Here is a 20,662-nt window from a genome sequence, read left to right as displayed (position 1 = left end):
ATTTATTTATTTATTTATTTATTTATTTATTTATTTATTTATTTATTTTACCAATTTGCAGAAGCATTCAGCATAGTGTATCTGAGTTTGATCCCTGGTACCCACATAGTAGGAGAGAACTGAGTTCTACAAACTGTGCTCTGACCTACACACACACTTACATGCCATAGCACATGCTCATGTACACATACACACACACACACACACACACACACACACACACACACACACACACACCAGTCCCCACACAAATAAATACACGTCATGCAAATAATTTACAAACAGTGCCTTTTTCAAGACTTCTAAGTGTACGTACTGTGATTAAAAATAAGATATAGCAACAGGTTTTAACATGGAGCTTCATCTACTTTAAAGGTCAAATGAACAAATTTTGTAGTCTTGGTCACTTTTACATTGTACTTCTTAAGAATTGCCTTCCGAATGGGCAGTGGTGGCAAATGCCTTTAATCCCAGCATTTGTGAGTTTTAGGCTAGCCTGATCTACAGAGCCAGGCCAGCCAGAGTTATACACAGAGACCCTGTCTTGAAAAACAAAACCCAAATGGTGAATAACAGCAACAACAAAAATTTGTCTTGCCAGGTGCAGTGACGTGAGTTTGTAGTCATGCAGCCTGGAGGAAGAGCTGGGAGAATGACTGCAGCCTCAAGGCCAGAGTGACACTATAAAGTCACTCTCCAGTGAGCTACAGGCCAGCGAGGGCTCACACACAGTGTGAGGCCCTGTCTCAACAAGCAAACAAATAAAGAATGACTGGGGATATGGTGACACATGCCTGAAACCTCAGCCTTTAGGAGGTGAAAGCAAGGGTGTGAGTTCAAAGCCAGACTAAGCCACATAGTAAAACATTGTTCTAAAAAAAACAGGGACTGTGGTAGCATATGCAGAGCCCTGGGTTTTGTCCTTAGCAAAACACACACACACACATTACATCACATTAAATGAGGAAAATCACTAAGTTTCAGTGTAATCACTGGTCACTTGCTACTTGGACAATCTCATTTCTTTTACTTTCTTTCACGCATAAACTGTGCGGTTCCTCTTAAATTAAGAGCACAGTGACCTAATCTCCTCAAATATTGTACTGAGGCCAAGTTCAAAGTCCCCTCTATTTTTACCCAGGTCCCGTTCCCTCTGAGACACCTGGAAACCTTCCTCCTGAGAGAAGAAAGCAACTGTGTACTCATGTTCATAAAAGTTGTACTGTGAACCTGAAACACAAAACAAACCATTGTGTGGCTCTGTCTAAGACGACCTGGAACCCGATAGCTTCTGGAAAACCGATCTGAGGTACAGCAGTGGCTGTGAAAACCTAGTGAGCGCTCATGGCATACAGCGCTGCAGAGACACACAGGCAGAAGCGCAGTGTTACCCTGAAAGGACCAGGTTATTCTGACATTTCTTTTCAGAAAGCTTGTGGCAGTGACAATGCAGGAATAAGGGGGCCAAAACGGGCAGCTCCCTTCTCCTCCTTTCATGTCTTTTTTTTTTTTTTTTTTGGCACTCAGTCCTTATTCCATTTTTTTTTTCTTCTATGCTCAGATCACCACTAATTGCTTTTAATATATTTTCTTTCGGACAAGAAAATTTGCTAAATTAACTCATGCTATGGTTTGTACTGTTTTTACGTATGCGTGACACGTTATATTTTAAAATGTCCTTTTAGAGACAATTATTTAATTTTTAAATATATGCTTTGAACTCTCTCTCTGAATCCCTTCCTCCTCCAACAAGTCTTTCTTCTGTTTTCATGTGCAGACAATATTTTACAAGCCATATTAATCTAATAGTGGGGTTCCCATATGGACCATGGGACTTTTGGTGTCCTTCAGATACATCATTTGAAGGGCAGCCGGCAATACCTCCTTTTCCTGAGGGTTGGAAAAAGGAAAAACAAGCTAAGCTTTTTCATGGCCTAAGTGGAGAGCCACAGATATGCTTGTGAGCCGACAGAGGAAGGTAGGCCTGCTATACCTCTGTAGGATCTGCTGTAAGCAGCCCTGCCAGATACCCACAGTAGCTGTTGGGGGAACATACATTTCCTAGGGGGTGTTAGGTCTGGACAGGTCTCTGTTGTTCATGATGGCATTATGCAGGGCAGGAAAGTTTAGCACCCCTGGCTTTAGCCCATTGATTCTAAAAGCATCTTTCTTCCCCCACTGCTGCCTGCCAGTCACTGTGGCAACCAACACGCTTCCCACACATTTCCACACGACCCTAGTGAGAGCGACTAGCTGATTCCACCCCCTCCCAGGGATTGAACCAGGACCTTGCCCATGCTAGACAGTTTTCTACTGCTGAGCCACATCCTCAGCTACTAGATGAGGTGTTTAAGTCTTTTTTAAAAGATTATTTTATTTTAAGTGTATGATTTTTTGCCACATAGCCCCTAAACTTGGATTATGGATGGTGGTGAACCACCCTGTGGGCACTGGGAACAAAACCCAAGAGCTCTGCAGGAGCAGCAAGGGCTCTTATCTATGAACCCATCTCTGTGGCCCCTAGATCATTTTTTTTCGGCATTAGAATCTTCTCTAGTGAAAGCACAATATCCCCTATTTAAAAATCCGATCCCATGGGCCTCCAGGGATTGTGTCTTAGCTCTGGAATATATTGTGTGTGTGGTAAAAGACAGAGAGGAACTGTCTCCCTCAACATTCTCAACCTCTCTCCACTGTGCATGCTCCCCATGAGTCCAGAATCTAACCACAACAATGGGATACTTCGTTGGAGTGGAGCCTCTGTTGGCATGGCAGCTGACTGAGATAGTTTGACATTGACCGTTCTAATGTTGTGACAGCAGCCCTTGGAGAGAGTATCTCCTTTGAGAGTAGCACATCTTCAGCATTTTATCAAACTGAAGTTGGTGTTGCAATCTGTCTCATGATCAAAGATCATTTTCTGAGAATCATACATAATGAAAAATTGTGATGTAAGTGTTTGCTTCATATGACATAAAAACAATTAAAATAGGGGTTGGTTACGTAGCTCGGCCAGTAAAATGCTTGCTTAGGAAGCCTAAGGCACCAGGTTGGATTACCAGCACTGGATAAACCAAGCATGTCTGTGTAAGCACTTGGGAGATAGAGGCAAGAGAGTATATGTCATTGCCAGTTGGAGGCCAACCTGGGATGCATGAGACCCTGTCTCAAAAATAAAGCAGTTAGATTATTGTATTTCCATATCAGATCCTGTCTCAGAGCAACAACAAGTACAAGGCCTCTTTGATGAAACCCATTACTTTGTGTGCTTACCTTAAAAAAAATACTTAGGGGAGGGAGGGTGGGATCGGGAGGGGAGGAGGGAGGGGCTTATGGGGGGAAAGGAAAAAAATAAAATAAAATAATAAAAATAAAAATTAATTAATTAATAAAAAAATTTAAAAAAAATACTTAAAAAAACCCCAGAAAATTCAAAAAATAATGTTAACCTAAAAATTTCACAAACAAGAAAATTCAAAAGAAATTATTACTTGACACAATTTTTGGTGAATCAATTTTTATTAATTTTTCATTATCTTGGGATTAAGATCATTTTTAAGATACTAATAAGAATTATAACTACTATATACTGCCATTAACAAAACACATGGTGAGCTTATGGTGACTAAATCAAAGTTTCAGAGGCCATAAAAAGTTTCAATGCGGGAGTAAAGTCCTTTTGTTTTCTTTTAGATAAGATACGCGTGCAGGAGGCTCCTGAACAGTCTGTGTGCCATTTTATTACATAGTGTTCAAAGAACATGATTCACAAGGAAATTACATGGAGAAGAACTTCTAAAAAAAATTAAGAAGTAAAACACAGGAGCTGGGTAGGTAGCTAATTTTAGGGTAGTTGCCTAGTGTGCCAGAAAACCTGTGTTCAGCCACATAAACCAGGTGTGGTGGGAAGTGTCTATAATCTGCACATGAGAGGTACAGGTCAGGGAGCAGAAGTTCAATGTCAGCTGTGCAGCAGGCTCAAGAACAGCCTGCAATGAAAGAAACCCTGGGGGGAAGGGAGAGAGAGAGAGAGAGAGAGAAGCTGTGGAAAGTATGAGGGAGTGGAAGGAGAAGGGGTGTGGATTTGGAGACTATGCATTTACTATACATTCCTGAAGTAAGGACTAACACTTACTTACACTTTGAATTCTGATTATTGGGTACGTAATGTTGCAGATCATTGCACTAGAGGTGGCTAAATTGCTGGTTATATTAAAAAGAAAGTCAGTTCTGTTTCTTCCCTAGTGATGCATGGGTTAGCTATTAAACAATGTAGGCGTGAAACCCACCACACCACCAGTTCCTGGGTGCTCAGGCTGTGTGGGTCCCGCTGTCTCTATACCATGTTTCTGAGGCTGATGCCAACCATGTCAAAAGAAATACAGATAAATGGTAAGGAATCCACTCCTTTGTAGCCATGGCTACAGGCATTAGTCACTGTCCCTCTGAACTGTGCTCACCTTGATAAGCTCTGATTGCTAGCTATAATAACCATCAACATTCATTTACAAACATGTCACTCATTTGTGAAGGCCATTGTGTCATGTAAATCAACCTCATAGTGTAAGAATGATTGTCTACATTTTAAATGAAATGACTACATCTTAAAATGTTCTAGTTTGTTCAGGACAATGTGGAACCAAAATGGAAATCTAGGTTGCTGAGACCGGAACCTGTGTACTGAGAGCCTGTTTAAGTGAAGTGTTGTTCTAGGAAGTAGGGTGAGACCCTTCTAGAAGACTCCGGTCTTCATAGAAGAAGACAAGGTCTCATACAGCTGAGGTTGGCCTTGACTCCTGATCCTCGTGCCCCCACTTCCAAGAGTTGGTATTCCAGGTGTGGAGCACCACACACTGGATCCATTCGTTTTTCAGTGAACTATAACAGAAGCAATAACAAGGCAACAAGTAAGAGGGCGGGAAGACACAAGAGCAATTACCTGACTTTAGAGGCTGTTGTGCTAGGATACGGTAGCACAGCGACAGGGTTTATATACTGATCACAGCAAGCAAATCACACAAGTCCTATAAAACCACACAACTGGCTGTCAGACAATTGTTTCCCCAGGTGTGCATTTCATCAGGCTCCTCTGCACTGCTCAGGAAGGCTCAGCTGCCCTGATGGGGGGGAGCAAGAGTGCTTTCCTTGAATGCCCCAGTGCAGGTCTTGTGGAATGGATATGCTTCCACAGACAACTCCCAATGACTCAGAAAATGTCCCCTTCTTATTCCTGAGAGCCACAGAGAAGTGCCTCACAGGAAAAACAAACTGAGTTGTTTTTTCCATTTTGTTAGGGTCCCTCTTGCCAAAGACTTGTTTGCTAGCTACAGCTTCCCTAAAGACCCCTCTGCTACCACTGTGAAGGTAAGCATGTCAACATCCCAATGCCCACGTCAAGAGGCCCGCTCCCATTTTGCCCTGGTGGTCATCCACAGCAGAGCCGCTAGCTAGATGGGGACAGCCTTCCTCTATTGGCAGCTTGGCTTTAAGACCTCAATGCTTGCATCCAGAGTCTTACTGGCATTTTCTCTCTTCTTCATCATCTCGGCTTAGAAAAACATGCCCAAACAGTGAGAGGCATCGTTTCTCTGTGTTCTGTCCCCTGTTTATACACATCCAAGGAGAAAGGCACTTTCTCTACCACTACAGTGAAAGTAAGCATGCTTGTTGACAGAAGTCTGGCCCCAAGTTATACAATCATCAGCTTCCATCGTCAAACAGAACAGCTTCTTGTTTACGTTAATGGTACAAGGTTTCAGTCTTCTTTGTTCCTAATTAAAATGAACCATTTCCTTTCCCAAAAAAGCTCCAATGAAATAGTGACATTAAAGATAAATAAATCTTTTCTTGTAGTGACCCAAAATAGAAGCAATGATTCCTAAGTTTTAAGTTCAAACTTGACAGAGACATCCTCTCATACACAGTTAAATCCAGAATTGGTATTTTAAGTTTGGGGGCTGACATAGGCCACAGCAGAAACAGAGTCAGAATTTAAGCTTTCTGACCCCCAGTCTGAAGCCCTTTCTTGGGAAAAGAAGGGAGCAGAGAGTTAAGAGAGGTGTAGTCTCCCCCCAACCCCCCGCCCTCTAGGAGAAAGAAGAATGGGCCTCTCTGTACTGCCTTGGTTAGCTTTTGGTCATTTTCTAGTATGTGTCATTTCTGGCTCTTGGATTTTCAACACAGCCTACTCTTGTGCACTGAGCTCAGCGTCTCTGTGGTTTTCTGGAATGCTCACCAAGAGCCTCTTTCAAAGAGAGGGCTTCACAGGCCACCTAAGCATTGCACAGCCTCTTTTTAAAAGATGCCTGTCTGTTTTGCTTGAAATGCTTAAATTGCTACCAAGATTCATTTTATTGTAGCTTAGGTTATACCTAAATTCCTTTCATTTTTTTCTTCCTAAAATTCCTACGTTCTAAGTAATTTTTGTACCTCAATGATTTTATCACTGAATAAGCTATTATATGCTCCTTATAACCTGGAATTATGTACACATGCTTCCTAATAAATCAGTTTCTGCATATTTTCACCAATGTTCCAGTCTTTTCCCTTGGTGTGACTGTCTAGACATAGAACCAAAGGGCCTGCACTATCGTCTCCCCAATAGCAAATGCAATATGAATATTCTGCTTATTTCCTCTCCCTAGTTCAGGAAGGGCCCCTCTCCTCACCCTCTTATCAGGAAGCAGACATCTCTCTATACCTCTGTCAGTTCAGTAATGCTCTTGGCTGCTTTCGGTGTGACGTGAGAAAAAACAGTGGGTAAATCTGTAGCAGCTGTTTCACCACATTCCTGCTAAATGCCTGCAAGTACAGACTGCTCCTCCCGAGCACAGAAAAGCTCTCCTCTTTCCCTGGTACAGAGGGAGGAAGACCATCAACCTTTGCCGCCTGATGGCAGTTAAGATGGAGGACTTTGCTTCCTAGGTGTAGACTATGACCCATATATGGTCGGCCCTCCATCATTGGACTTCACATCTGAAGATTCGAACAAGTGAGAAGCAAAGCAGAACATTTGCGTTAGTGCTCATCCTGTTCATGTGTAACCCCTGAATATTAGCTCCTGAACAATAAAGTATAGTAACTATGTATATAAAGCTTGTATAAGACGTGCGCAATCACTGACTTTAGTGTGTATAGGAATCAGCTGAGGGTCTGGGGAGGCAGCCCCTCTGGCAGAGTGTTTGCCAAGCATGAAAGGAGCCCTGGGTTTCATCCCCAGCCCTGTGTAAACTGAGCGTGGTAGATCACCTGGTAATCTTAGCTCTGGGGAGGAAGAGGCTGGAGGCTGAGAAGTTCAAGCACATCCTCTGCTCTGTGTCAAGTTGGTGTGGAGACTGCAATACATGAGACTCTGTCCAGGGAAACACGCCCGAGGGGGGCAGTCCTCTTCTCCTCTCGCTTCCCGAACCTGAGGAGTCTCTATGCCCAGGGTGAAGCCCAGGGGCAGGTCAGCAGCTTCCCAGGCAGATTGTCTGCAGAACATGTTTTTGAGAAATATGGATTGGGTAATAAATATTACCTTATATATTGTCCTTTAAAACAATGGAGCTGAGTTTAAATCCTCTAGCACGCTTGTGAAAGAGAGAGAGAGAGAAGGGTTGTGTGATAGCATATACTTATAACTGTAGCACTAGGAGAAGAAAGCAGAATCCCTGAGGTTTATTGACCATCCAATCTAGCCAATCAGTGAGCTTCAAATTTAGTGAGCAATTTGTCTAAAAATTAAGGTAAAGAGTGCTAGAGGAAGGTAATTGATATTAACTACTTCTAGCTTCCACATACATGTACCCATGCATACTCACACTCTAAAAGTATGTATGTACATATGTGTGTGTGTGTGTGAGAGAGAGAGAGACTAGATACCATAGTTAAAGAATATTGTAGAGACGGCTGACTGATGAAGAAAGAGCCATGTCTGTTGTGTTCTTTACTTCCCGCATCATGGTTTAACGATTATCTACTTGTTTAGCTTCTGTGTGGAGCATATAGGTCCATGGGATTCAGGAAGGCCTCTCCCTTCTGAAGACCCCACAAGACAAAGCATTGTGTTCAAATATAGATGTGAGTCCTGAAGCTTCACTGTCTTTCTGGAGTTATTTGCTCTTAACCAAGAAAAACTAGTGCCTTGTTAACCTCTGAGAATAGTTTGCTTGGTTTCAAAAGACTTGGATTGAAATTAGCAGTTTCTATAAATAGGAGACAGGAGGAATGTACCCAGAGAAGCAAGGTGAGCCTCAGGGACTGAGGCGGGATTTGGAATCGCAGGGCAGGGCAGGGCTTGCCCTGTGTAGCTGGCAGATCTTGTGTGCTGTGATTGTGCAGGAGACAAGGACCTCTCTGTATGAAATCCCAGTTCAGGGTTCTTGGTTCTAAAATCAAGTGACCAAGCCCCAAGAACTGGAGATAGTCAGTTGTGGTTTCTTAAATCTGCACGATCATGTAGAACATTACTCTAAAACTTTCTAGAAAGCAGTTATTGTTTCTTTGAGACAGTGTCTTGCTATATAGCATAGGCTGGTCTCATAGTCCTCCTGTCTCAGCCTCCTCTGGGATTGTGCATGCATACCAGTACCTCCTACAGAAACATAGAGGGACAAATGTCACCGTTGAAAGTTGGGGTCAAGGAGCTGGGCAAAGAATGCAGATGAACCTGGGCAAAGAATGCAGATGAACCTGGGCAAAGAATGCAGGTGAACCATGTAGCATAAGAACAGGCACCTGGCACTACAAATGCTTATTATAGTTATCTTTTTTGCTAGACAAGACACACAATGGATACTGGAGAAAAAGACCTGAAACCTGGATACCTCCCGGTAGATGCACAGAAATTTTGAGTAAACATTAGCACAAAGCCTGGCAAAGCAGATGCCTGTTCATGCTTCAGGGGGAGCTCCTATGAGCCCAGCAGCAGCTTCCATTCTGGCTGCTAAGTTGAAGCTATATGTCCTATGATTTGAACCTGAAATGTCTGCCAGGTCAAGCGATAAAAGCTTATCAGCTGATAACATTGATGAGAGGAGGTATATATCAGGGGTTGGGGCCTTGTTGGAGAAAGTAAGTCACTGGGGTGTGCCCTTGAAGGCTGTATCTTGTCTTCTGTCCCTTCTGCTCTCCTCTCCACCTTTGCTTTCTGGTCTCTGTGAGCTGCGGGTTTCCTCAACTCTGATGTCCTGTCCTATCATAGATCCAAAAGCAACTCCATCAGCATAGACTGGAACTTCTGAGCCTGTGAACCAAAAAGAAACTCAGCCCCTTTCTAATTTTTTTTTTGTCTCAAATATTTTGTTACCATAACAGAAAGGGAATGCAGTATATTTACTTCCCCCTGGTTCTGGGGATGAAACCCAGGGCTTTGCCAGGCACACTAGGCAAGAGCTCTCCTACCAAGTTGCACTGCCATCCTGCTGTTCTGCTGTTAAAGATGTATGACACTCTCCAAAAACTCTCCAAGGAACCTTTTACATGAAAATAGCAGTATGGACTGATAAACAAAGCTACTCTAAAGGAAAAGAAGAGGAAACTTTAAGAAAAAAGTCATACACTGAGGAAAACTCAAGGTGGCCAAGAAAACTCAAGAGAAATGCTCAGGGTAGGCAAAGGGAAAGAACCCTGATACAGGAAGGACAGGGCTTCCTAGCGAAAAGCTCCCACACTGTTAGGACAGGCACTGCGCGGTGAGCGCAGGGATGACGGGTACAAATAAGACCAAACGCGGACTCCACGGGAAACAATGTTGTATTCCTTTCAGGAACCAATGCAGAGGACACTAAGGACAGGAAACTAGCCCTCTGGGAGATGAGCAAGCATGCCTCCAGCAGACAAGAAGGGTGGTGGAAGGAAATGCCTTGCAGCAGCATTCTTTCAGGCTGTGCTCATGTGCTGATATGTTCTCTTCTGTTCATAGTAAATGCCCTCCTCTTCCTCCCCTTTCTCAAATCTCTGCCCCTCCTCCAGGCCTCATGTATCTAGGGGTGGCCTTAAACTTATTATGCCATTGAGGGTGACCTTGAACTTCTGATCCTCCTGCTCTTACCTTTCCAGTGCTGAGATTAGAGGTACACTATACCACATCTGGTATAGTGGTGCTTGGCTCTATCAACTGGGCTAGTACATGCCTGGCTTCAATTTCCTCTCAGAACCCTCTGTGGATGCTAAAATAAAACAGAAGGGATGAAACCGGAAAGTGAGTCAGACAGAACATAGAAAAGGCTCGGGATACCAAGGTGTGATCTCTGATGGGAGCAGTGTCTTTGGCTGCTGGAGGCTGACTTAAGAAGGACACTCAAGCTCTGCCTCCAGGTTGGCAGGGGCAGTGTTCGCCAATGCTCTCCTGTAGGGTAGAACTTTATTGGGCAGTGCATTTTATGTTGTTTTCTGTCTTGATTTTTGAGGCAGAATCACACACTGTGGCCTAGGCTGGCCTCAAACTCATGGCAATTCAGCCATTCCAGCCTGTGGAGTGCTGGGATTGCAGGTATGAGCCGCCAAGCCAGGCATGACCATTAACTTATGCGGTCCAAACAAACTCTTCCTGATGCCTTCCCTGACCCAACCTGGAGAGCTCAGAAGCTTAACCACTTACAAACCTTACAGCTCAGCAGGAAGAAACAGCCACTCAAGATCATTCATTTGCTTGAGAGAAACAAACACAGTGCAACAAGAAGAGTTGACATTTACGCTCAAGAGTGATTAAGGTTTTGCCGGAAGCAGAAAGGAAAGATGAGAGTTTCACACAGAAAAAAAAAAGTGGTATGTCTACACCCACTGACAGCTCCCCAAATGACCATCTAGCTGGACCTCTGTGGCAGTAATTGGCCTGAATGATGGGTTAGGAGCTGTTTCTATACAGCACTTTATATAAGTTTTATAAAATATTAAATTGTTCATATCAAAGACAGGATAAGCTTTATGCATGTTACAGGAGGTAAATCTTGCAAATCTGCCCTTGTGCTGGGACTCTGAGGGTACCATGAGCTAGATCTGGCATGGTTTGACAATCTGAAAGAAGGCAGCCATAGCTGCAGCACAGAATTTCAGTGGGAGGCCAGCTGAGGCTCTGGCTAAAATTCAGAATCAGAAAGGCCTTGAAGTAAACATTATAATTTTTTTTATTGTACCCTAAGGGCCATGGTAAGCCATTGAGGGGTTTTAGTTGGAGAGTAACGGGACACTAGTTACATTTGAGAAGGGTCATTGGCTCCTGTTAGGGTGGACATGGATTGCAATGGACCAGAAGCTAACATCTGTTCAGTTTCTCTGTGTCTGTCTCAAAACAATATGCTGTTTGTGCACTATTTATTTCTTACAGCAGCTGTAAGAAGTGTCTGCCATGCTCTTCACTTACAAACAGGAAAAATGATGATCTTTGAGATGATATAAATTCTCCTTGAGTTCAAAGAAACATAAAGAAACATGTGTTTTCCTTCTGTTTTGCACTGAATGCACAGGGTGCAGTATTCACTTAACAAGAGCTTCCTGGTTTGCATTTCTGCAGGTAAGGGATGTCATTTCAGATCGCAATCAGCCAGGAAGAGTTAACACACCTTTCCACAGCGAGAGCGGTCATGACCCTGTCCCTTCACCCGAAAGATGCCGGATACAGCCTTGTATGACTGAAACCGTTCTCCGATTCCGTTCTTAAAACCTTTAAAATATTTTTTAAATCAATGTTAAATGTGTGAAAGACCCATTTACATCATTTTGGCAGAATGTTTTCTAAGAAGTGGTTGCTAGGAGTGGAATAATTGTATTATTTAGAGAGAAGGGGAATCTAGACAACCTTAAAAGGGCATGCGCACACACACATCAAAACACAGCTATAGAGTAACTGACTCGAAAACTGTTTTTGACACTATTGGTGCCAGTCCATCTGCTTCCTGTTTACCTGAGGTTATCTCTTCTCTCTCATGACTCTTTGGAAGCACATGTCAAGGCTATCACCACATGGCTATCCTGAACACTCCTGGAGGAATCTGCCCACCAGGGCTCTTCACAGCCAACCGCTGTCTCTACCAATAGTGGGCACTTTCACTTCCCAGGGCCTCAGTACCCTGCCACGAGTGTGAGTGCCAGCCAGCTGCATGGTGCGTGAATCATGGTCACATACGGTTGCCTTTATGTTCTAGAAGCATTCACCACTGGAAGGAAACCCACCGAATCGGACATTTCACCAGCTACAGAGATGACAAGTGACACCCCCAGCTTTGAGGTTCTTGGTAGCACTGGGCCCTTTAGCTGTGTATACTGTTGTACTTTCTCATGCTATGCCCTGCCATTTCTTTGATTATTAACCTAACAGGACATAGCTTTATTGCTCTTGCAAAACTGCCATGTGCTAAAGCTGTTTATAGCTTCTGTCTAGTCACTGCACTTAAACATTCTTTAACCATATTTGGTATTACAAATGTGTCACCTGCAATTCCCATATCTGTTGGGGTAAAATAGACATGAGAATTCATTAGTATTTGTCTAATACTCTCCAGATAAAACTCACAACCCCACACAACCAGGGCTTAGAGTCAAGAACTGGGACCCCAGAGGCCTCCTGGAGGTCACATTGGTGAGCTAACACTTTACAGATGTGGGGACAGAGGCACTGGCAGGTCAGGACATTTGCCCAGGTCAGCCAGTAGATGATGGGTAGGCTGTGGTTTCTTAAGTTCTAGTCCAGGAAAGAGCTTGAGAGAAAGACCTATTATTAATTTGGGGTGGGGAAGGGGGTTCAAGACAGGGTTTTCCCGGGCAGCCCTGGATATTCTGGAACTCCCTCTATAGACCAGGCTGGTCTCAAACTCAGAGATTCACCTCCCAAGTACTGGGATTAAAGGCATGCCCCCCAACTGCCCAGCTAATAAAAGTTTATTCTCTAGACTTGAAATTAACATTATTCATTGGCTTTCTTTCTGTAACAAGAACTTGATTTTCTTCTTGACATTTGGGCAGATTTTAGGGAATACGTTTAATGAAGGCATGCCTATGGCCCACTTTGCACATTGAGGAAAAAACGACAATTATCAGGAGACTAAGTATACTTCTAGGAACTGTGTCCTTGTGCTCCTCTTCCTTCTGTTCTTGTCTGTGGTATCTTACGTTAAGTGACACATTTGTAAACCTGTGGCTGCCTGCTGTTCGTGTCTACACCGTCCCATTCCTCATCTTCTCCTTTGCCTAGATGAACTAGCTCCTCTTAGGCGGATACTTGCAAAGCTGGAGTGCTAATCCACACAAATGTCTTCTACTTTTGCTCCTCATGGGGTAGCAAGGACCTCATATTTCAATCACTCTCTTGAATTAAGATGTTGTTTTTTAAAACATCTGTTAAAAAGCAACCAACATTAGCTGGAAGCTGTAACCCGTGAAGGAGGTTGGTCTTTTGGGGAAGCTGACCTGCATGCTGGGATTCAAGTTGAAGCCTGTCTAACTCTACACTGTAAGCATTCTCCTGGGTATCATGTCTCTTGCAGTGGGATGCCATCCAGTCTCAGCAAGAGGTTTGGCCAATACCTGCTGGTGGTACAGATGCCCCTGAACAACCTTTTCCTCCATCCACAACACAGAGCACAGTGCTATGGCCTCCGTCAGGATACATAAAAGCATGGACTGTGAAGGCATCTTTTTTACTGACTCAAATTACACTTGTCAACTTCGGAATCAGTTGTGGAAATAACAGCTAGGCAAAAGAAGAAATTCAATATTAAAAGCATAAAATGTGCCTACTTGAATTCATGGATCCAGATATTTTGGACAGATGCTTCTTACAGGGCTATTTATGAGTTGTCCTTTTAACATGCTGCCAGAAGACTGGCTTCCCCATCTCAAGTTCTTTCTGTCACTTCTCTCTTACAGTGGATGGTTCCATTAAAGCAGAATAAATTTTGCTGTGGTAACAACCACAAAATTATAGATACTTAAAATGACAAACTTACTTTCCAAAGGTACTAAGACAGAGAGAACAGCTACTAGTTTCAGACATTGGCAATAATTGTGCAGAAGAAAAGAGAGGGTAGAAACTGCACAACAGGTTTTTTGTTTGCTTATTGTTGTTTTATTTTCTTAGAATCATGTAAGGCCATTTTTATGAAAGTATAGACTATGCTTTGAGCATAGTCCCCTCTACCTTGTTCTCCTCCTTTTCCACCATCTCCTTTCCCTCTGGTCCCTTTGTTCCCTAGACTGTCTGCATCTACTTTCATGTAAATATATACTTGTTTGTATCTATATAAAATTTAGGCCTCACAAATGAGAGAAAACATGTAATATTTGTTTTCAGAGATGCAAAGGTCATTTAGTATGATTATTGCCAGTTGCATACATTTTCTTGCCAATGTAAAAAAAATAACTTTTTTAAAAAAATCTTGAAAAGATTTCCATTTATGACATGTTTTCAGTGTAGGCCATAGACTAGCCTGATCCTCCTGCCCCAGTTTGCTATATGTTGGGATTATAGAAATGTGCTGCCATGCCCAGTATGTTTATTTGTTTTTAATTTTTATGATGATAATTTCCTGGCCAGTTCAAGTTGCATGGGAACATCCAACTTCAATAAAGAAGAGACTTGTGGTTCTACCAAGGAGACAGGAAATGCTTCATATAATGGGCCAGGCTATGCATTATTCTCTGAACCTGTAAACTCTTAAACTGGTGTCCTTTCCACCCCTGTAGACATAGACTTGTATCTATCAAATGTACCTACCCCTTTCTATAATAGGCCCTAATCTTTTAGGGTAGATTTATAGCATTTTATTATTGAGGATGTGTAATATACAATGTTCACATCCTTTACAAGATATATTTTAATTTTGTTTATGTCTGCATCTTATCTACCTCCTTAATTCTAAACATCACATTTATCTGTGTGACCTTAGACCCAACCATGGTGGTTGATAAACACATAAACAAGGTGCTCATAAAGTCTTTCATAGTATATAATTTTAGTAATTATGAAAGCTCGTTTGTTCTAATACAGTTCTAATTTCTAGTTAATAAACCCTAGGCTTCAATTCAGTGCCTCTGTTATGTTATTTTACATGTTTCAAGTGGTCTTAGATATGCTGAAAGCTAACATAACCTAGAACTAGATAGTTTAATGTTTGAAACATTTTAAATGTTTATATTTCTCAAATAATCAGTGTTTGCATTGCTTAATCTACTACACGGTTAAAATATATATCAAATCATCAACAGTTCCTCATAGTACCTAAAATAAAATTCAAACCCCTTACTGTGCTCTATACCGCCTTATATAAAGCATGCTTTGCCTACTCTCCAACTTTATTTCTGTCACACAATTTCGCTTGTTTCCTTTGAGAAACAATCTTTTCTTTTTTATCATAACCCCCTTTTTTAGGGTCTTCGTAAATCTGGAAAAGAATCTTTTAGCTATAAATTGCATGACTTGATCTCTGATTTCAAAAACTTCTAATATTAAAGTTTCTATATATTTAGTTATCAACTTAATACATTTTAAGTGTCTTCTGTATCCTGGCTATAGGTCAATGTTAAAAAAAGTGACTTAAAAAAGTATATATCTAATCTAGTTAGAAGAGAGACACATATTAACCATTAGTGTAATGAGATAAATGAGGATATTTCCACATCAACCATGACGTGAAGAAGATGAGGTCCTTAGATGATGCCTAGAAAGGTCAGGAACAGCTTCTGGAAGGAGGCAGCAATTTAAATGAGTCTTAAGGCCCAGAAGGTACATTCAAGTGGAAATGGTAAAGGGTGAACACCGGTGCAAAAGCTAGAGGGTCAAGAAATACATGCTGCCTTTAAGTCAAATCACTGAAATGTTGGATGGATTTAATATTTCTCAATTTTCTTACCCACAAACTGAGATCAGATTTTAACTGACTGTTTTGAGGTTGATTTGCAATTGGAGACTATCATGAAGAGACAACATTAAAACCATAGAGTTACCATGGGCATTTGGGATTTACAGATGAAAAAAAGGAAAGGATAAAGTAGAGGAAAACGTATTATTCTTGTAAGATAGAAGAACAGAAAGTTAATGCTGAAGCATTAACAGCAATTTTGACACAAGTATGGCAATATAGCTCAGAGTCTTGGTTGTGTTTTTGTATTGTCATCCTTAACCCCCATTCCTGGCCCCACCATCAACTTGACAAAAGCCTGGAAAGAGGTGAGAAAATGCCCCCATCAGACTGCCTGTAGGCAGGTCTGCAGGGCAGATGGGCATGGTCTCGATAATGTGGCAAGGACCAACTTCCTGTGTGCAGTGCTCCTCAGTGGGCAGACAGCTAAGCCGGCAGTCCTGGTTTGTAGAGCAAAGCAAGCTGAGTGAGCCATGAGAAGCAAGGCAGTAAGCAGAACTAGTCTACAGCCCCTACAACAGTTTTTGCTCTGAGTTCTTTCCCTGACTTCCTTCAGTGATAGATCGTGATATGGAAGTGTAAGCTGAATAAACTCTCTTCCCCAAGTTGTTTTTGTGCAGAATTTTTTTTATCACAGCAATAGAAAGCAAGCTAAGACACTTAGAGAGCAGGAAGGTACGGTTATTGTCTCAGTGTAGCTCAACATTTTGGAGAGTGGGAAGAGATAGGGAGCATCTGTGAAGATAAAGGGGCCATTCAGGGATCAAACCTAAGCTTAATTAAGTTTTATAATGCTTGCTGTATCTGCTATTACATCTCTGTTTTTAGATAATATAAGGTAACATATTTGGCCCCTAAACAATTGAAATGTCATCAAATTTAACTTGGCTGAAACATAAATATATAAGTTGGTGTTATTTAAAAATTATGAGGAGCTGGAGCACTAGCCTAGCAGTTAAGAGCTCTTACAGAGAACTGGGGTTCAGTTCTCAGCACCCGCGTGGTGGCTCACAACTGTCTAAAACTCCAGTTCCAGGGGATCCAACACCCTCTTCTAAACTCTATAGGCACCAGGCACACACATGGTGTACATACTTACATGCAGGCAAAACACTCATACACATGAAGCTAAAATTAATATTTTTTTAAAATGTGAGCAAGTAAGAGGCTATAATAAATTCTACGTAAGCCAAAGAGAGAGAAAGATACCACAATGGCAAATCAACTTGACATACCTGGGAAAAAAATTCAAAAAAAAAAAAAAAAAAAGATTGCCTCTATTAGATTGGCCCAAGGGCATGATTGTGAGGTATTTTCATTGCTAAATGATGCAGGAGAGCCCAAAGCAAACCAGGATTGATATAGACATAGGGACATTGATGATGTGGCTTCGAATCAGGATATCTTAATGGAAGTGCATACTTAATCAAATTCATTTAAAAAAGGGTGATGTTTCATGTGTAATAAAAAGTCCCAGAGTTGAGTCAGTAGCCCCAGAAGTACCAGAGGAGATCAGGCTGCAGAACTGGTTGAGGCAGTAACCCAGAATGCCATGGAGCTTCCAGCTTCTTTTTCTAGCTCTTCCTTTAATTGGCTGTGCTGATTTGCGTTTACTACCAGCCTGGATCCCTTTCTGATGGCAGTATGGTACCAGCAGATTCAAGGAAGTCAGCATTCAGGCCTGGTCAGGACCGACCCTGGGAAGCAGAATCAGCCTGGGAAAACACACACACACACACACACACACACACACACACACACACACACACACACACACAAACACCCCCTTGCTCTTACCATGTGGGCTCTCACAGAGGGGCTGAACACAGGTGTTTTGACAGTTGTCTCACCCCACCCCAGAATGAGTGAACACCTAACGCCTAAAAGCCTTGCAATATAGTCTGCATTTACAAGTCATGGATCTGGAGCCTTTGGAAAACCCGAAGCCAACTGTTCCTGTGCTAGCTAGAAAACTGATGGGCAGTTTAACTGCTGCCCCTCAGATAGAGAGTTCCAACTCCTACTTCTACCTTGTCCCTAGTCCCTGGTTTGTTACAGCCGGTCTACTTCGCTCAGCTTACTTACCTAATCCCTCACTAGCAAAGGAGACATACTGAACTCTTGGGTGCTTTTGCATCTATAAACATAACTTGTGTAGGCATTCCTTTGATGGTTCAGAAGAAATGAGGTCAAAGGCCAGCTCTAGCTGGAGGCTACATTTTCACCAGCTCTATGAATTAGCCACATGTCATTATTAACTTATAAATTTTCTAGTCATAAAATTAAGCAATTGGCATGTGCTATAGGAATATTACAAAGAAAAATTGTATCTTCAACCCTTAAATAAAGGATATTAAATTCATGTTTTGTTCATAAAAGAATTGCTTTTTTTTTAATGTTTGAGCTAGCCATTAACAGTTTTTCTCTAGAAGTTTCCAGTTAAATATATTACATTGTTGTATCTTGTGTACAGTCTGCACCTGAGGTATTGTCTCATGTGGATTGTCCTCTTGAAAGATATTTATGACGTACCCCTTTGCTTCCTAGCTGTACTACAAAGCACTGATTGCAAAATTAGAGAGTTACCATTATTATTTTATCATTTATAATAATTGTTAGAGCACTATGAGGGCCTTCAATACTAAAACAAAAATTCTTTTATTGCACTATTTCAAATAGAGTAAAAGTGAGTATAACAGCCCATATTTGTCTCATATTTTTCAAATTGTTCTTGTAAGAGCTCAATCTTACAGAGACAGTTAAAGCTTTGTGTGTACACATCTCCCCTTACATATACTCAGAGAGAAGATTCACTCTACTGAATTTGTTACTCATTACTTCTGTGCAAGTCTCAAATTTGTAAACTAGATATGTATACTTCCTGCTGTCTCTTGGCTAAGTGTAAATTACATCGGTATAAGCCCATAAACAAACATTTGTTTCCTGAGTTTTAAATGTTTTATAATCATGGTGTTATATGTAATATACATATCTCTAACTCATTTTGTCTTTCCTTTACTTTTGTGACTTATCCACTTTAATATATAAACTATATAAAATAATGTGCATTACTCTTATGTAGAAATGTATTTTCCTCCATCTCCCACTAGTAAACATTTCGGTTACTTTCTAGGGATTTAAAAAACATGTAGCGGTGTTGTACTTCGTGGGCACGTGTGCAGAAAGCCCCACTCGGAGCACAGCATGTAGTGCTGGCCATATGAGAATCAATGTAACAATGAGCCAACTCTTAAAACTCTAAGGCCTTCTTGGGCCTCCTATTTGGACAGGGAACCAGGTACTTACTTTAAAGCTAGATGCTTGAACAGTGAGTCTGTACTTTGAATAAATTAGTGTTCTTTGGAGAAGCAATATTAATTTCTCTTTACCTAGTATATCAAAAGTATTGTGGGACTCAATGGACAATGACTCTTGCCACCAAATCTGACAACTTGAGTTTTCTCCCTGAATCCATATGGTGGAAGGAGAGAAGTGGCTTCTCCAAGCTGTCCTCAGACCTTTCTACATGCACCGTAGTGAGAGAGAGACAGAGAGAGAGAGAGAGAGAGAGAGAGAGAGAGAGGGAGAGAGAGAGAGAGAGAGAGAGAGAGAGAGGAGAGTGTCAAATGTATTATAGACTTTGACTTAGCCTCATAGAACAATTCCCATGGATTTGAGCCATTGGTTTCTAGGTTGATAATGCTATCTCACCACTGGATGAACATAAATAAAACTTCTTATTCAAAAAAGAATGTCACAAAAACTGTGACAAATTTCAGAAGATGAGACGATAATACACATCATACCCCAAACCAAACATTACCTAATTGGTATGTGCCTTGTCTTTTAAATAGTCTTCGGTTTTCTACAGTTAAAAATGTTCAAGCACATATGATGTATTGAAGTGTCAACCAAATGTTTTCTACTTGAACTTTTCACTGTCTCTGGAAAATGATGCTATTCTGACAGGCAATATCGTCATCTGCTCAGTGATTCTCACTTTCAACTGGTCTTTCAACTATGTCCAGAGTTCTGAAATTCTCATTACAATTCACATGGTTGGATATGTTACTAGTTAGCTTAAGCTAAATTATTAAATGGTGATAACCTTCCACTCTAAGACCTTACAGTAAGGCTTGTTTCTCTTCACGGTATGTCAGTCATAGCATCGGCCTTACTTGGGATGGCCAGGTAAAAAGAAACACTTTCCCTGGATATGCCAGACAGTCTTAAAAGGGGAAGAGAGACGGCAGAACCAAATGACGATACAGCAGCAGTATGGCAGTAGGGCATGTCGTGTCCTTGCATTTTTCATCAAGGACAAGTCTGCAATCCAGACAAGTGAAGCAAGAAGGCCCTCTTTTGGGGACAGTACTACAGCACTACTGAGGTGCACCATTTACGAAAGCCAGGGGTAGGTGTTGCTAATGTACCAAGTAATAAAACTTTTTTTTTAATCTCTGAGATGATTTAGTTGATTTAAATTTTCTGTGCATTCACAGAAAAATAAGAAAAATCACTTCAAAACTTAAAGAGTAATTCTCCATGGAAGTCCTTAGCTTCCAGAGCGGTCCAAGTACAAATAGTATCAACTTACAAACTCAACTAACTGAAATCTTTACTGTATCACTCTGAATGAAATTATCTGTTCCTCCCTCAACTTCCATTGTAACCACCAGAGGATCCTCAGAAAGAGGGTCTTCTACCAGACCATTCAAATGTGTGGCACATATTTAATAAAATCCCATTATTTTTGTGTGCTATTACAATTAAGAAAGGTGCAATTTCATTTATGTGGATGACATATTCGAGGTTAATGAAAAGCC

The sequence above is a fragment of the Psammomys obesus genome, unplaced genomic scaffold, assembly GCF_907164565.1.
Source record: "Psammomys obesus unplaced genomic scaffold, mPsaObe1.curated_primary_1811, whole genome shotgun sequence".
Classification (NCBI taxonomy): domain Eukaryota; kingdom Metazoa; phylum Chordata; class Mammalia; order Rodentia; family Muridae; genus Psammomys; species Psammomys obesus.
The sequence above is the reverse complement of the archived record's forward strand: the minus strand, read 5'-3'. Positions refer to the sequence as shown.